Source organism: Eumetopias jubatus, unplaced genomic scaffold (genome assembly GCF_037043125.1).
Source record: "Eumetopias jubatus isolate StellerSeaLion01/CBP00866 unplaced genomic scaffold, mEumJub1_p1.0 scaffold_2, whole genome shotgun sequence".
Taxonomy (NCBI): Eukaryota; Metazoa; Chordata; class Mammalia; order Carnivora; family Otariidae; genus Eumetopias; species Eumetopias jubatus.
This window is the reverse complement of record NW_028274808.1, coordinates 29,798,308-29,817,070: the sequence shown is the minus strand read 5'-3', so window position 1 is coordinate 29,817,070 and position 18,763 is coordinate 29,798,308. Positions and strand designations below refer to the sequence as shown.

At 38.9% G+C, this 18,763-nt stretch overlaps 1 protein-coding gene and 1 pseudogene across 2 annotated transcripts in view; one reads left to right on the top strand and one right to left on the bottom strand.

Moving 5' to 3' along the window:
- The window catches only part of NRG1 (neuregulin 1), a 1,087,163-nt gene that overhangs the window by 567,735 nt on the left and 500,665 nt on the right, over positions 1-18,763 (bottom strand). The gene's annotated exons all lie outside the window — the stretch shown is intronic.
- LOC114196788 (multifunctional methyltransferase subunit TRM112-like protein pseudogene) lies at positions 2,880-3,257 on the top strand (annotated as a pseudogene).

Sequence of the window (18,763 nt, the reverse complement as noted above, 5' to 3'; positions counted from 1 at the left end):
CTGACAGTATTATAAGCTTGTAAATCTCCCTTCGCTGTAAAGATGGTTGATTAAACTGCATTCCTGTTAATTAAAATAAAAGATAGTTTTAAGTGAAGATAGAAAACAAATTCTCTATTTGAAAGAGCACTGGTGCATAGATTTGAATATTACACTCTATAAAGACAGCCCATTGTGCTAATAGCAAAGCAGTAAACATTACATTATCTCTGATGTGTCCTTCCATCCATTCACACACAAACACAATAATTTATCACAAAGACTCACTTCCACACACCCCCCAGCCAGAGAATGGAGACAGGACTTACTGGTTAGGAAACAAAAAGCATATCTAAATATTTGTTATTATCTTAAAATTACAGTGCTTCTTAAAATTATGGGCCCTGAGTGGATCTGTCCCTTTGTGCTTCCTGTCTTTTGCCAGGGCCAGAGAACATTCTAGTCTCTGCTGTGCTTCATTTGCATTTACATAAAGGTGTAACTCCCACATGCCAATCTCACACCTTTTTAGTAATTAGCATGGAATGCAGAAAAGAACCTCGCCTTAGGAACCAGGCAGTTGGTGTTAAAATCCTGTCTATTTCAATAGTTGTATGACACTGGAAAGTCAGGCACTAAATCTGAAATGTTTTCTTGCCTGGCAGTTGGGAATCTTCCTATCGACTTCACAAACTTAGCTTGGAAATAGCACATGTGAAAGAGGCAGGACATGGTATGTAATGTATAAGTCCTCCACAAGAGTTCTTAACTTTTCTTTTTTTCTGATTTTTATTTCTTCTCAACAATGGCAGAACAATCTCTAACCTGCTAGGACAAGAAAATAATGGCTGCAGGCCAGTTAGTAAAAACATCCAGATGATCATCCCAAAAGGGGATTTGAATTTGAATCTTATTTATTATTTACAGTGGACTTGATTATTCTTAAAAAACAAACAAAACTGTGTCTTTTTAATTTTCCTTTCAGTGGCCTTTAGGAGTTGCTTGGGTTTCTTTGTTTCCAGCCTGGGGGGCGGGGGGGGGGTGGATTGGGGAAAGAATCCAGAAGCTCTTTTAATAAAATGGCTGCAGAAAAAAGTTTAGAGTTCACAGTTCCTGATTAGGAAGAACCTCAGTAATAATGCACAAGGGAGGAAATAATTATCATTGTATAGTATTCCTATCACACAGGATGGTTATTATGTGCTTTATCAACATTGAAACTCAATCCTCCAATAGCTGTGGGAATAAAAAAACAATAGTAATACTAACAGAGGCATTAATATAAATGACATATCCCCTTTTATTTGCTTGTATGCCTTTCTCTTGGAGATCTTAAATGCTTTTCACATATTAGTGTACCGAGTCTTAGAAGAAATGAAAATGTAATTAGCCACAAGTTTTTACAAACATCAACATGGAAATTGATGGAATGAGAGAGACAGGTTTGGTAAAACAGGAGATCCTCTTCGGAAACTCATTTCTTTTCATTACCTTTGGGTAGTCACTGGGCATTAGACTTTATGGATACTTAACTCAACATGGAGATAAAAATGCAACTTGCTGCCCTGCACCACTTTACGGTCTACTGAAAGGGAAGAAGGAGAGGTGTGTTCACACGAATACAACAGGTATAGGCAATAATGCAATCCACTTCTACAGAGCCCCCATTTCCAGCTGTTTAACTAAGGACTTATATTTATTCCTCATTAATAAATGCTTTTGAAAATGAGAACATTAGTGCATTTTCATAATCGTGTTTGATTTTTTAAGATACTAATATTTATTTGATCCTGGGGAACCATGCCCAGCAAATACACTTGTAGGTCCTAAATTAAGCTTCATCAAGGCAGAAATTTTTGATAACAGCAGTATTACCTGTAAATTTAAAGTATGGTGAGTACCTTGTATAAGATTCAGTTCATTAATTTGCCAACAGAGCTTCCTTTTTGTTATATATGGTTTTAGCAGCTCTGCCTTTTGCCATATGGTGGTATGCTTGCACGCACATGCACACCCAACCAAGTCAGAATTAGAGGCTCCTACTTAGACGTTTAACTTAGGAACACAATCCATTCCTAAAGCCGAAAGAATATGCAGCCACACATATTTAGGGAAAGGTGGGGAGGAATAAGGCCGGTATTTGGCTAAATTAATCTGAAACTCTAAGAGAACCTAAAAGGGATGGGATTTGAAAAAGTGCCTTGGTCAGTTACTCAACTATAATCCCCCTTGTCTGAAATAGACATTCACATTCTCTAAAACTTCTATTTCAACAAAGTTAGTCTACATTATAGATTCTTACTCATAGCCATCTGAAAGATTATGAGGGATTCTTAGAGGGACTGCTGAGAATTCTTCTTAGAGAGATTGCTGAAGTAGTTCTAAGCTTGAAACGAGGCCAGTGTGGACCTTTCGGGTGGCAGCTGGAGATGATATCACCTGATATCACCACTAATTGAAACGAACATTAGAGAAGAGGATCAATTTACTACTTACCCAAATGCACAGCTTTCAAAGTTTTTAATTAAAACAAAAATAAATCTCTATTTCACTTTCTTTTACCCAATGTTAATCAGGAAAAATGTACTTTCTCTGAGTTTTTTGTTACATTTCCTTCTTGATTTTTGCATGGCTGCATACTATAAATTAGGGCATAATTTAGCACATCATTTGCTTTTCTTCATCTTACTTTGGTTTTCATAATCTGAGGCTTTGGGAAAAGACCTAATATATACATGAATCATCTTCAAGAAAAGAGTAAAGAATAGATTACAGGTCTAAAGAACTGTAAGTGACAAGACTGAACTTTTAGCCACAAAAATCCCCTGAATTTGGAGATCCGAATAAATGATATGTTACACTGCTGTCTTTTAACTATAACAATAACTACTGGAGGCGACATGAAGCTGCTAACGCACAACCTGCTGAGCTTGCATGTGCAGGGGGTGGGTCCCCGTGGCTTCCCACTGTGCCTCCAGGCCGCTGAGGTCCGCATCAACCCCGTGGAGTTCAACCCTGACTTCGTGGCGCGTATGATACCCAAGGTGGAGTGGGCGGCGCTTCTGGAGGCGGTGGATACCTTGCATCTGGTCGAGGTGCCCAAAGGGCCAAATGAAAGGTATGAGCACGATGAGAAATTCCTGAGGCAGATGCACCACGTGCTACTGGAGGTGGATGTGCTGGAGGGCACCTTGCAGTGCCCAGAGTCTGGATGTCTGTTCCCCATCAGTTGCGGGATCCCCAACATGCTGCTGAGTGATGAGGAAACCAAGACTTAATTGTGCCAGGCGCTAGTTTTTCAGTCTGTAACCCAGGAATGTTTTTGTTGATGTATATCCTGTTTGCTAGGTCTGTCGTGTATCCCCAAACCTGGACCCAGTGACACATGAAACACAGTGTTCTTGAGCTCGATATATTTCTTTTCTCATTAAAGGTTCAAAACCAAACCAAACCAAAACAAAAAAAACTACTAACTTAATTTGTTGTTAAATTTTTTAAATGCTAGAAGCACAGAATTTATATGATGATGGATTATAATTTAGTATTTGGCAAGTTGGCCAAGAAATCGTTTTTTGTCATCCAAAAACTACATCTGGAAAAGGCAGGTGTCTTTAGAGTGCTTTAGACAAATCACAGTCACACAATATTTTTTATTTGGAATAATTAGCCACTGGGGTTTTTGCACAATATAAAAAATTAAGGGATGTGTGTATACATACACACAATCACACATATATTATTTAAGCAAATTAACTGATTAGATCTATACAAGTTTTTATCATAATCAGAAGAAGTCTTTTCTGTCTATAACTTATATTAATTAAATACTAATTTACTGATTTACCAAGTGGTTATGGGTTGAACTGTGTCCCTTAAAATATATACTGAAGTCCCAACCTCTTATAACTGTAAATGTATCTTTATTTGGAAATAGGATCTTTGGAGATGTAATCAAGTTAGATGAGGTCAGGGGGTGGGCCCAAATTCAATGTCACTGGTATTCTTATAGGAAGAGGGAAATGCCAGGTGAGAGGAGAGTCAGAGTTTGGAGTGATGCAGTTACCAGCCAAGGAACACTAAGGATTGATTCCAGCCACAACCAGAAGCTATAGAGGCAAGGGAGAATTCTATCCAGAGTCTCAGAGGGAGCATGGCTCTGCTGACACCTTAATTTCAGACTTAGTTTCCAGAACTCTGAGAAAATAAATTTTTGTTGTTTTAAGACATCCAGTGTGTTACGGCAGTCGTACGAAACTAATACACCATCCGACTGGTCATTCAAAAATATTTCTTGAGTACTGTATATAAACTTGAAATCGTGCTAGCTGCAGAGTTTTACAATACTGACTTCTACAGATGATGTCTGTGCCTCTGTGGAGGAAAAGCAATCAGATAAAACATCTGGGGACAGTACAGAGTCTTGTGGGAGTACAAATCAGAGGCTTCTAATAGAGGACCATGGAAGCCTTCCCACTGAAAGTGACTCTCTATGAAATCTGGATGATGAGTGGGAGTTAGCTAAGAACAGGGGGAAGCTGGTTCTAGACCAAGGCCTGTTAAGGTCTGAAGAAGTAAGAGAGAAGGCTTCTAAGTTCAGTGCATTGTTAATATATCAGGAGAGAGATGCCACTGGCCAGAGCACCAACTGTGAAGGGTTTTGTAAGCCACTTACGGAGGCATGACTCCTGCTCTATGGGAGGGAGAAGATACCTTGGATTTTAATCAGATGGCTATGATCACACATACACTGAGAAAGACCATTCTGGTTGCGTTGTAGAAAATGGTCTACAAAGTGTGGAAGACTTGACACAGGCAGCTTGCATAGTGGGAAAACAGAACTCAACGAATATTCTGATTTGGATTTCCCCACTGTTTCAACTCCCAGAGCACTTTCATATCTAATGTTCACATCTAATTTTAGGTTTCTACCAAACTCTGGAGATAATGAGAAGAGGGATTACTCCCCACTCTACTTGGTCAAGAACTCTGGCACAGCAAAATGAAGCAATTTGTCCAAACCACACAGCTGGTTGACAATGAACCAGGGGTAGCAAATGTGTCCTCTTGGGGCCACGTATGTGCTTTGTTACATAGGAATGCACAGTGCCCACTAATTATAATCATACTGTCATCACAGAAGACATCACTGCATAAAGCCAGGATGATGCACTGGAAAGATCACACAATCCTGAGCAGCTGTAACAGAGTGCCTGCCAGGACTCTCCACTCTTCCCTCCAGCACATACGTGCACAGCTCCACCAAGTAAAGGAAAATACCTCATGTTAGCTCCTGGGCTCAGGGAGGTGGCACCTAAACGTTACAGGGCAGGGCCTGGGGAAGAAGAATAATCTTGTCATGTCATTATCTCTGACTGTAAAATATATGTCCTTTACCAGATGCCATCAAAACTTGCTGGGAGAGGGAAGGGGTAGGGGAGAGTGAATGTTCTTAGTACGTGTCTTGCTCTAGTACATCTTTAGCTCTAGATGCAGTCACTAAGCAGGAAAAAAAAAAGAAAAAAAGAAAAACATAGTGTGTCCTTACTTTCATCCTATTCGGTTTCTGTTTTACATTTATATATTTGTGTGTCCATGTGAAGATTTGAAGCTATAGAAGCCTTCATTTCCTGCAAAAGTTCAGTTAAGCATGCACTCTGACCTCCAGGAAAGTGCAAAATCTCATGCTTATAGATTTGTAAACACACACACACACACACACACACACACACACACACTCACACACGTGCTCACATACAACCACACATATACACACATTCCATCCCAAAGAGAGGAGCTCAAATGGATTAAAAATCCAGAAACTACAGAGTGAAGGAAGTAAAAGGAAAGAAATAAAGCTTTATCTTCCTGGCTTTTGGTAAACCTGCTATGGATATTTTCTTTCCTCCTGAGGTTCATGGTGTGGTGACAACGGTCTGTACTCATCATTTTCTTGTAAGGTCTAGCAGCCCCAGTGGTAAGGCTGCATTAAAGAAAGATATGGAGGGCTCAGATTAGGCTAACACTGTTCTAAACCTTTTGTTTTCATGCTTTTTGTAGTTGAAGAGGTAAAATCCAGAAGGCCAAATTCACTGCGTTGACCTAAGAAGAGTCTAAAGAAACATGCTACTAAGTTGTTCTACATTCTGGCTTTTACCTAAAGAAGCAAAGGAATACTAAATTGATCTTATATGGTCTTGCCTTGCTCCCTGGGATAGAGCTCTACATATATGTTTGGGACCAAAGTCAATTAGTCGTGGAGTATTCATTTATCTGAAATGTCCCCTCTGTACATGTCTTCTTGGTGTCCTAGCAGAAGATGTCTGGTGAGGATTTAGAGATATGGGATGCAGTCCATCCCCACCTTAGAGATTTTCTCCCCATGTCAGTTGCAAAGCTCTTTTACAGCTGCTTGTTAATTGAAGAGAAACAGTGGAAGCCAGCAATACACAGTTCAAACACTGGGATGTTGGAAATACACTGATTTGTACTTGGCAGAGAGAAAACTGAAGAGGTAAACATCTTGCTGAAAACAACAATCAGCATGATGGAAAATGAGGCTCCTTTTCCAAGTCTTCAGCTTTAGGAATCAGAGTCACCATGGGCTAGGTTGTTGTTGGCATTAATGATGGACTTTAGATGGGTTTAAGTCACCACTTGGGTAAAGACAGCCAAGGCAAATCTTGCCTACGTAGGACATGCTGGCTGATTAGGGCAGCCCTGGAGAATAGCCTTCTGGAAAAGGCACTGTCATCTGGATAAGAAGTAAGCTCTAAATCCCAACAGCTGTGATGATAAATAATCCTTCCACACTCTTTGGGAGGTGAGGAGACATTAACCTTGTATCTTGGCCAAATTTCATCTTATTATATTCTTCTTCCTTAAATCTGCCCTTGCTGCCCTCGCAAGAACAATTGGACATCATATATTGTTTGCTTTCCAGCCTAAAGTCAAGGCACTATTGTTGCCTAATAGCATTTTACGGTGGGTTAAATGTTACATACTCATTCACATCATCCTAACAGAGGTGGGAGAGTACTCATTTATTAATAGCCTTTCTCTTTTACAGGATGCAGAGAAAATGTATTAAACCCACAAAATCCCTAGAGTTTGTTCCCTAGCATTTTCTTCATTTGTTCAACAACAGTTACAAAGTACCTACTAATTCTAGTTTTGGGATAATACAAACATAAACAAGGCATGGCCCCTCCATAGACACAGGCATGTAATGAATTAAGGAGGGCTATAGAAGAGGTATGTCCAGGGCACGGAAGAAGCACAGAGAAAAGAGAATTGAATCTTCACAACAAAATGGAAGACTCAACATGCTGAATGAAAAAAAGCTTAATCAATAAATAACAAAATATTTACAGGGCCCAACAATCTTATTATGACAAGATCTTTCAAGAAAACTTAGAAACTAAGCCATAATACAATCATATGCCGGAAGGCTGACATGACTGATGAGGACACAGACAGATTGATGGTAATAAAAAGGGGTTTCCTCTCATCCAAGGACTTACTTGGGAGCAGAGTAAAATGAGCACAGACAGAAAGATGGTGTGGTGGTGGGGTGGGTAGGAAAAAAGTTCCATCAAGGGAACAACTAAATGGGAATCAACAAAGAAATAAAGTCCGTTGAAGTGTGGACTATAGATCAGGTCATATTATGATGGTTGTTTATGTCAGACTGGGGAATGCGGACTTGATTTGTCATAGCAGATTTTTATAGCTTATAATAAAAAGTAGAGGAGTGATGTCCACTCTGGATGGAGATTGGACTGGATAATATTTGTGATCTATGTATAATCTGTCAACAAAATGCCGAAATGATTCCTAAAGACCGAATTTCAAGGCAGCAACACCTCATGGAAAGATAACTCAGCAATCCAAGTTTATAAAGATAAAAGCCAGGAACACATGATAGTGAGGCAGGCTCAGGAATCAAATAGACCTCTTGTAGGACCTTTGCCAAGTGACGAAGACCGTAAATTTCTTTGAATGCCATTTTCTCATCTGTACAATGGAGATGATAATAGAGCTTGGAGATAATAAAAGAGCTTATCACATAGGTTGTAAGAGAATTAAATGAGGCAACACAGGGAAAGCACTTTGTTAGTTCTGGGACACTGCGAGCACATAAGAAATATTAACTACTTTTGTTGTGATAATGATTGTTGCCGTTGAAACACGGAAGAAAGGCTTAGAGAAGTTACTGAGATGGAGGGTTTAATAGGATTGGGTGACCGATTGAAAAGAGAGGGACAGATTCACTGTATAGATGCAGTGAATGACCTGGCCCACAGAACGAGGTTGAGAGCACAAGGGGAATGCTGTGACAAACTCAGACTTCAACCTCACGTCAGGCTTGGAGAATCTTCTACAAGAGCACTGAGTGCACTGGGTACTCATCAAGAAGCACCAATTAATTGCACGGAAATACTGAAACACTATTTTTGCTCTGGGGATTTGATTTGTCATTGTTCAGACTTGGTACATGGCTAAAGAATGCTTTGAAAGGAAGAAAAGTAATGAAGGAATGAAATGCAAGAGATTTGAAGTTAAAGTATTACCAGGTTCTTTAGCTTGTACTAAATTAGGTTGCCACATGTCATTTATGCAAAATTTCATTATATTCAGGCTTGCATTATGGAGGGTTTCTAGAATGAAGGGAAAAGAAAGAAAATGAATTTAAATGTCCCGACTTCTATTCATAAATAATTTTTTCAGTTTAAGGATGTTTCATAGGTGATTGTACTGAGAACAAAAGGAATAAATTGTCACTATTTTATTTTGCCAGTCATTTGTCAAACTTCCCCCTTGAGTTCAGCTCGGAGAAGATAGTAATTCACTTGTCCCTTTAACAACACAGTTCTGAATAACTATAAAATTCTGGAATTAATGTCAGTGGGTTTTTTTTTTTAAAGCAAATAGTGAAAAGACCAAGGAGATAAAACTTCACCTAGGGGTGCCTGGGTAGCTCAGTTGTTAAGCGTCTGCCTTTGGCTCGAGTCATGATCCCAGAGTCCTGGGATCGAGCCCCTCATCGGGCTTCTCCCTCTCCCACTCCCCCTGCCTGTGTTCCCTCTCTCGTTGTGTCTCTCTCTGTCAAATAAATAAATAAAATCTTTAAAAAAAAAGAACTTCACCTACGAACATTTCTCAAAGAAATTTTGATTTCTTTGATAAATTGTAACTTAGAGAATAAATTATAGACTAAAATAGAATAAAGCCACAATAAATAATACTTTGATATAGGAATGTTTGTGATAACTGTACTAGAAGACATAGTAAAGTAGTGAAAAGCTTGTATCTTTACAAGAATCACTGTGTATCTTATAGTTACAAATGTACATTGACAGCGATGTGTTCTCTTGGTGACTCAGATAACCATTAACAGCATCGCCGTCCTTGGCATGACTTTCCAAAGTGGAAAACAACTCTCAGGAAAGTTCCTAACCAAATCAAAAGACAATCTTGTATCAAGACATATGGCAGTTTCACACACACTTTAAAAATTCAGAGTGCATTAAAAACCATAAAAATGTGTTTGTCTATCAAATAGAATTATAATCTAGCTCAGTCATAATCAGTAGGATTTTCAACTACATGACTGTCCTGGGGGAGATTACAAAGTCATGAGGGTTGTAAGAAAGAAAAAGAAAAAGCCTTCTTGGTAACCCTAAACCTGGCTATCTAGTTATAACAGCTCCTCCTGACACTGTGACAATGAAAAATGTCCCCACAAATTTCCAGAGCTCCCTTTTTGGGAGCGGTGCCACTCCTGTTGAGAACCAGTGGCATAGAGAAATTGAGTAGAATGTGCTGGAAAAAAAAAGGCATCTGGTGTTTGGTGGTTTTAGGGGTTTTTGTTTGTTTTGCTAAGTATTTATATTTGCTTTTGTGAAATTAAGGAACATTTCTGGAATTTATTTTCCCATTGCTGAGTTCAATGGATACTTAAAAGAGCTCTTAAATTATAGCTCAACTATAGAATCAACTCCATAAAACCCACAGTTAATCAGACTTTTTTTTAATATTCTGCTTTTAAAAGAAAAAGGAAAATCAATGAAACAGATTCTAATAAAGGAAATAATTAACAAGTAACTTTCCTGGCATACACATGCCAAATACTTTTCATTGTTTAACGTACTTTGAATTACTTGAGTGAATGAATATTTTGCCAAATCCCCTTTTCTTTATATTTTTATTACAACAAAAATGTTTAGAATGATAATGTCAAAAATATCTGTGCTAGGGTTTCTTAATCTGGGGTCTATTGCCAGAGGCTCAAAGGTGGGCTTGCAGGGGTCTGTAAATTGTATGCAAAATTCTCTCTCTCTCTCTCCCTCTCTCTCTCTCTCTCTGTCTCCATACTATCTGATAGTATCCACAGTTCTTGTATTCTCAAAATAGTATACATTTCAAGAATGTAAAACAAACAATGATCTACATTTTTCAGCCATTAAAATTAAATTTAACCCAACATTTTTGGTAATAAAGCAGAAAAGTGGCTCAGCAGTGTCTAGAATGATTTTTCACTATAGAAGTTAAAAGAAATAGGGAATTCAGAGTGACACTCAAATAAAGCAGAAGATTAACTGGAACACTCCCAAAAATTGAGGTTTTGTGATTTACCTTACAAAGGTAAGGAAAAAAACAAAACAAAAAAACCACAAAAGTTTCCCAGTTAAATGACCAATCTCTGTGAATTCCCGGAGGGAGCGCTTAAGAGTAAATCACCTCTTAAGTCCCGAGGTTCTCCACGCACTCAGTGTGATGTTGCTGTTGGTTGCCACCCAGTTGAGTTAAAATGCTTTATCTTCACATACAGACTACACTGAATGGAAATAAAAACATCTTAATATTAAATGCTATCGTACTTACTGTTTCCCAATGATTCTGCCTTTCTCCTACCAACATACAAGACCATGTAGGGACTAATATACCTTGCATATTTTTATGCAACAACAGATTAAAGCAAGGTGTACATAATTAGTGCAGTTTATAACCACTGCATCCCTTCTATGACACAAATGGATACGAAAGGCTAATGACCAGAATCCTTCCTTCCATAATAAGTGAAATCCCAGCAGATGAAGTAGGTGTGGAGCCTGAATGTTCTTTGCTCATGTGCCTTCCAAACGGAAATCCCAACATGCAGAGTTTATACAATGCCCTACCTGGAGAAAACATTCAGAGGCACATTGTGCTAGAGACATTTAGATAACCTACAATATTTCTATCCTTCTGCAAAATTAGCCTTCTTCTGTCCACACTGTGACAATCACTTTCATGTATAGGCAGTGCAACCAACCTTTGTCCTGTCTCCTACTAATGTAGCAATGGGCCAATGTCACGCTAAATCCACAGGCTTGTGGGGAGAGTGAGCTGCAATTCAGTCTTGCAATCAGAAATATAAATCTTCTTCAGAGATTCCAAATTGCTGGTTACTATCATTCAGTTCCCACATTTGGAGAAAGAAAGGTGATTGCACTCCAGCAAAAGTGACTAAGTGCTCCATATGAACATCTATTTGGGGAGAAAAGGAACATCATCAGGGTGCAAGGTTGTTTTGCAGACTTTTAGAATTTTATTTCGTCCTCACAATCCTGAAAGAGAACTATTAGCATTCCAAAATTACTGATGCAGAATCTAAGCCTCGGAGAGGTGACAGAGCTAGTTAAGTGGTCAAACAGATGTGTTTATCCAGGTTTGTCAAATGATTCCCAAACTGACGTTGTCTCATTTTGCTGACATATGATTTTTATAAAGGCATGAAATGTAAACTTGAAAGTTCTCTAGTGTAAATGTGGAAACCTAAAGATACCTAAGACACATTTCTTTAAAACTGTTTTCATAAGAATAAGGCACATATATTTGAAACAGTGGGGCAACTAGAATAAGCATAAATTGATCACTGGAGTGGAATAAGTAACAAGAAATAGCATAATATAGAGAGTTCTTTATTTCTTTCAACAACTCCTTGATTAAATATTCATTTAAAGCTAAGAAAACTCAGGCTTAGGTAGATTTAAGTATACTGCCCAAGGCCGTATCACTAGCAAACGGCAAGTACAGTATTTTAATTCACATTGCCAATTTGTTATTCATGACATCATGCTAACAGATTTGATTATTTAGAAGAGACTAACCCCTAGAATGAACAGATCAAAAACTTTAAAATGGATCAAACACAATGGAAGTTTATTTATCTATTTATTTTGCTCACCTAATAAATAGTAGCAGGTGAGAAAACACTGTGGTAGCTCTCTTCCACACAGTCAACCAGGGACTCAGGCTGAGCAAGGCTCTGCCATCCTTGACACATGGTTTCCAGTTCTCCTGGGTGTTATTTCCATTTCAGCTAGCTGAAGGGGAAAGGCCATGGAGAGCACACAAGGGAAGTTTTGACAGGTCAAACCTGGTGGTATACATCAGATCTTTGTGTGTTCCATTAGTTAGAACTTATGTATTATGGCCACACCTAAGAGAAGTTGAAAATATAGTTTAGACATGTCCAGAAAGAAAGGAGAACATGATTTGGGTGAAGAAACTAGTCTCGACCCACAGTGACTTAGAAAAATGAATTTCTTTTAAAAATTAGAAAAGAGGCCCCAAAATAATGAAAACTACTAGAAATTTTTGGGAAAAGCATGGCAAGTGTTTGTATTAGCTAATAACCCAGGCTCTGCAATTAGGTAGCCTTAAGCCCCCAATCATTGTATGATTTTAGATTTAACTTTCTCTGTATCTTAATTTTCTCATTATTAAAATGGGGACAGAAGTACTTACTTCATAGGATTTAATGAGAAAAAAACACAGTAGAGAAAGCTAACGGCCTATGACATCCATTCTCTCCTTTTTTTTAAATAATAGGATCTCCTAGGTTTGAGGTGGATATATGCTCCCCAGGCAGAGATTACATTTCCCAGACTTCCTTGTAAATTGGGCATGGCCATATCAGTAAATTCTGGGCAATGAGATATGAGCATAATACAAGCAAGATCCTTAACAGGAACCTGTTTTGCCTCCATTTTCTCTTTTGTAGGGATGTCTCTTTTCTGAGGGGATGGACCATGGGTGAGAAAAAATGAGCCACGTTCCAGCCTACAGAGCAAGGAACACCTTGAAGGATGTTAAGGCAATGCCATAGAAGGTACCGGAGCTTCTGGATGACCCTGGCAAAGAAAACTGCCCTAACTTCCTGCATTGTCTTCCATTTTAGACTTTTATGTGAAAAAGAAATGATCTTTCTTGTTTAAAGAAGTCATTTCAGCCTCTGTTAAAGCATCCAAATAAATACCTAGCTATTACAACCTCTAAAGCACCTAGAACAGTGCCTTGCCACACAGCAAATGTTGCACAAATGAGGACAATTGTCAATATTTCATGAGGATCCTACACCTAGAGTCCATTTCCCATATATATTCTGAGGGGTGCTAATTTATAATGATAAGCATTTTAGAATAAAAAGAGACTTTTGGGTAGAGAGAGTGAAATAATTTTGAGAAATACTGAGTTAAAAGAATGTCTTAGTCTTAAATCTACTAAGGTTAGTTACTGCTCTTCAGGGAAAGAGTGTATAGGGTTTTCTGAACTTGTTAGGACACAACATCTTATTCAAGAAGCATAACATGAAGATAGTGTTCCATGGACACAATTTGGGAAAGTATTCTACTAGAGATTGAATTTTAAAAATTCAGAGAATCAGGCTAATATTGTGCTGAAAGAACACTCTACACTTATAGTAGGGCAGTTAAGTACATAAAAGAATGCTAATTCATATTTATTATAATTAAAAGCTGTATTTCCACATTCCTTATACTGTCTTCAAAACAAACATTGTGAGTCACTAAATATAACAACTTCTGAATTAATCATGAATTTCAAAATCAAGTAGCTCGTATTTCCTAAGCAACCAGAGAGGTAGAGAATCAGAAGTGGAGAGAGAAAAAGGAAGGGGTAGAGTGGGTGGGTACAAAGTCATGGCTACTTTGATTTTGATGGAGAACATTTCTGATATATTTTTCTATCCAAACCACTCCAAGTAGAGGGATTAATAAATTCATATTCAGGGAAAAATGCTTGCAAAGTAAATCCAACAACAACAAAACCACAAGGAAAAGAAACATGGAGTCAATTATGGCTAACATGTCAAGCTGACCACAAATTCCTAGATTAATAAGAATGTTCTGTGCATATCACTATGGATCTCCCTTAGAGACATTCTGATAGATAAATACCACAATTGGGTGACTTTACAAGTTATATTAAGTCCAGTGTAGCTAGGATTCCATTTTCAAGAGATAAACAACCTTTAAAATATAGAACAAATTATAAAATATGCTTCTATGAGTTTTGATAAAATTGATAAAACAGCCAACTAGAATATCATACAACTCATTTTCTCCTACCATTGTAATACAAATTTGAGGAAAGAGAGTAGGAATCTGTAGATACCTACTCAACATTTTAAGATGAGTTTATGTTTTTGTAAGCCAGCTGTTAGAAGGGAAACAAAATTCTCTCTGGAAGGCACTTAAGGGGAAAATACTAACAGTTGAATAAAGGTGAGCCAATTAAACCACTTACTCATGCCTAATATAGTTCTGTGTAGTCTAAGCACCTGGTTTGGCATAAACATTTACTTTTTGCAGCATGATATTTAATCAGCTGGTCAGGTGGTGGTGAGCTCCATCCAGAAGGGTGGTTCTCTGTGACCTTACTCTTTCCTTAATTGGAAACATTGTTTAATACTCTGTCTCTCCCATCCGACTTGTTCCTCAAGAATCTCCTCAGTGTATGACTATCGTGTACGAATCCCATTAGACCAGTCACACTCTCAAAACTCAACACTCCTTTAAGGGCTGGTGTGACAAACTCAGGGATTTAGGAAGTTTCCTGGGGTTTTCCACCAGGTACTGAAAGACAAAGGCAGTTTTAGGTCAGACTGGAGGAAAAGAAGGTAGGAGACAGAGACTCACAAGCCAAATATGAGACTTCCTCACCTTTAATTAGGAAATGGATAAACAGACAAATATCCTTACTTAGGTGACTTGGGAAAGTAGTAACTGATATGTTTGAAATATTTTAGGGCAATAGAATATGTTAGATGAATTAATATAATCCATCTGAACAGGAAAACTCAAAGAAACATGGAAGGCGGCATCAGAAGGGACTTTAAAACATCCAGAGATAAAGGGGCAAACCCAGAAGGTGGCGGATCTGAGCGAAAGATGCGAACTTGGGCTCTAATTCTGGGTTTTGCTTTGAGCTGTGGGCTTAATCACTTAGTTCAAAAACCCAAGAGTTTCATGTTCATATTCAAGGTGAATAAATGAATCACCTTGATCACCCCCCCAAAAAAAAATCCAGAGAAATTTCTTTATTTTACAGATGAGAAGAAGAAATTGTAGAGGGGCTGATCTTCCCAACCAATCAGATAAATCAGTTCATGGTGAAATAAGAATGCAGTTCTTTAGCTCCCAGCTTGGGATAGAGGTTAAGAACATTGACTTGGCAGCCAGACCATCTTGTTTGAATCATGGCTCTACTACTAATTGGCTGTGCAAATTTGGGCAAGTTATTTGCCCTCTCCACCAATCTCTTAAGTTGGGAGACGAGGGTAACATTAGTGATCACCCCCATGGGTTGTTGTGAGGATAAAATAATCTATCTGTACAGTGCTCAATACAGCTCTGGCACAGTGTGAAGCATTAGCAATTTCTGCTCTTTTTCTCTGTCACCTGACATTGGCAAACACTATCAGTAAGTGGTAGAAATAGGCATTTGTCACTAGGGATACACAAAACCAGCAACTACATGAGTGTCCCTGCCCACTGTGCTATCAGACGGGCATGACAGCTTGGGAAGGCTGCCCTCAACCCTGGAGAGAGCTCTTGTGCTGTCTCAGAGGAGGCCACCAAGCAGAGAAATCCACATGACCTGTAGGTCTTTGCTAGTCCTCGGAACCATTGTTCTTCAGAGTTGGATGGATCCAAGAATGGCTGGGAACTTGAGTTTTTTTTGCCTGATGAAATAGACCAGGACTAGACAAGAGGCCAAAAATTCTTTCGCTAATCATTTTTCTATCATCATCAACCCATAGCTTACAATAGCCATCAGCCAGGTGGCTATGGCAAAATAAAGTAACTTGTGATTTTTCAGATCTGGAAGTGCTGGAAGGCTGATAATATTTGTTATTTGCCAATCTCATGGCTGTCTGAGAGCACAGTTATCTTTGTAGAGCCCTTTGATACCTTTGAAAAAAAGGAATGCCTGAAGCCCCTAGTTGCGCTCTTACTAATATGCTGATTCGAGGAGCTGCCTTATCTCATCACTTCCTCCCCATTCGCACCTTCCTCAGTGAGACGTGCTCTTTTTAAGGCATTCAGCTGTTAGGAGAAAGATGTTGCAGGGACAGATTTGCAGTGAATCATAGAAAAATAACATGTTATCTTAAAACTGTTTCTGTTCTTTGAACCTGACTGGCTTCTCTTTCAGCCAAGGCTGGTGACTCAGGCTCGGCCTGTTTAGGTGTAATCAAACACATTTAAGTAAATGTTTTGGCCATTTCAGTACATCCTGGCTCAACTACATGGAACTATCCTAATGAGCTAAAGTGAATTGCAAGAGTAAACTCTTTGGGTCCTGTCTGGCTAGACTGTGTTTGTATGACATGGTCTTGGATGGCTACAGTAGTTGCTATGATTTGCTGAGTGCTTATTATGTGCCAGAAACCTTAGACCACTGGCTTGCCTGCTTTCTTGCTTTCCTTTTCTTACTTTCCCTTTCTCTCTTTCTTTCTCTTTCTTTCTTCCTTCCTCCTTCCTTCCATCCTTCCTTCCAATCCCAGCTGCTAGCAAGTAATACATTTTTATATCATGAGTTGGTACATACCACGTATATACATACAGACAACTAAAAGTTTTATGAAATGACATTTACTATAAATACAATACACTGCAATATTTTCTATCCTACTTTATGTTATTTTAATATTCTAAAATGCTAGTTTTGACCCATTAAATTGATTTCATGACTCATGAATGGATTGCAACCTATAGTTGAAAATCACTGCCTTAGACAAATTTATTCCTTGTAATAACCTTGCAAGGCAGATATGTGTATCAGATTCCATGCAGAATAGTTCAACAGAAAATATGTAATATGGGGAACCAGTTAAAAAGAGCTTGGAAGAGCTGAAATGCCAAATGGGGAACAGTGAGGCAGTTCAGATATTAGCAACAGTAGGAAATGGCTATCTCCTGGAAGGCTGGAGGTGTTATCTGAGCACAGAAGCTGGGCCACTTGCAGAGACCTAGAACAGGGGAAACTGTTTAGCAGAAGGTGGCATCACAGAACGTAGGCTGTCCTAGAGAAGCTGGAACCTGAAGAGGATAGGCAGTCACTACTGGGGATACTTCTCAATGGGAAATGAATAAAGAAGGAGGGAGGGAAAGAAGAAGAAGGGAAGGAGGAAGGGCAGGGATAGTGATGGTTAGAGAGACAGAGAGACAGAGAAAGACTGAACTAGGTTTCTCTTACCTTCTAATCTACCATTTCCTCCCACTGGTCAAAGCTAGCTAGCAGTCAGTGTGGGTGAAAATATAGTTTTCAGGGATCAGCTCTCAGAGCTAAACAGGGGAAGACACCTATTGGAAAGCGAGGGCCAGTTCCACGGAAGTATGATCTGCCTATTCATATATGCTCAGGCTCTAGAGGACCCCTGAGCCCAACTTAATGCTCTGCTATCACAATCCTGAAATTCATGTTTTTCATTTTGTACTGGGCCTGCAAACAGTGCAGCCGTTCGAGCGCACATCACTGTTATTCCAACTGTACGAACGAGAAGACTGTGGCTCAGAGAGTTTAAGTAGCTTGTTGTGGGCTTCACAAAAGTGACTACAGTGAAATTTGAAACCAGCTTGATATATATAAGGCCAAAGTCCACACTCTTTCCAGTAAGCCACAGGTCAAGTCCATCCCCCCAAAACAGTACTAAAAAGCAGACGGGAGAATTGTGGAGGTAATTCTCTTCCAGTATAGGAAGGAATGGACTCATGTCCTTGGCCATGGCTACTTAGACCATAATTTCTGCTGTTTCTTTTTGGCCACTTCAGGCCCCAAACATACATTAACCCAGCTTTTGGGGGCTTGTTGAGAGCAGCTCAAAAGTTGCAAATAGGACTTCTCCTACTCAAGAAGCAGAACAATTCACTCTATAGAACTGCAACACCTGGTTTTTTCTTCAAAATTTGCCAAGGACAAAACAACAAAACAAAACAAAACAAAATGCAGATTTCACTTGAATGGTCAAGGCCCTTGTCAACCATCACCTAGAAATGAATTGAAGCTGTGGGTGCTGCCTTCTGCTTCACAATTACAGCCAATTCCGCCTCACCCCCACCACTGACCCCACCTCCCGTTGTCCACTGTCAAAGGTTTTAGACATGAGGTCTAAACCCTTCTTACCCTCACATTCTGGGATAATTCTGGGTTTACTAATGGTTAAATTGGGAATAAAGCCAAACAAATTTAGCAGTAGTCAACTCAGAGGGAATATTAATTAATGCAAAGAATCCCTAATGCAATTAGTATAAATTCCCCATCTTAATATTTCAATGATGCTTTACATAGATTACCTCATATGGTCTTTGCCATTTGGATTGCTTGTAAATAGTGAGGCAGCATTTTAATGCTGCAATATTCAACACAGTGATACATTATCACTGTGCAACTTCATGTCACAAAATAAAATATGATTAGTTAGTCATCATTATAA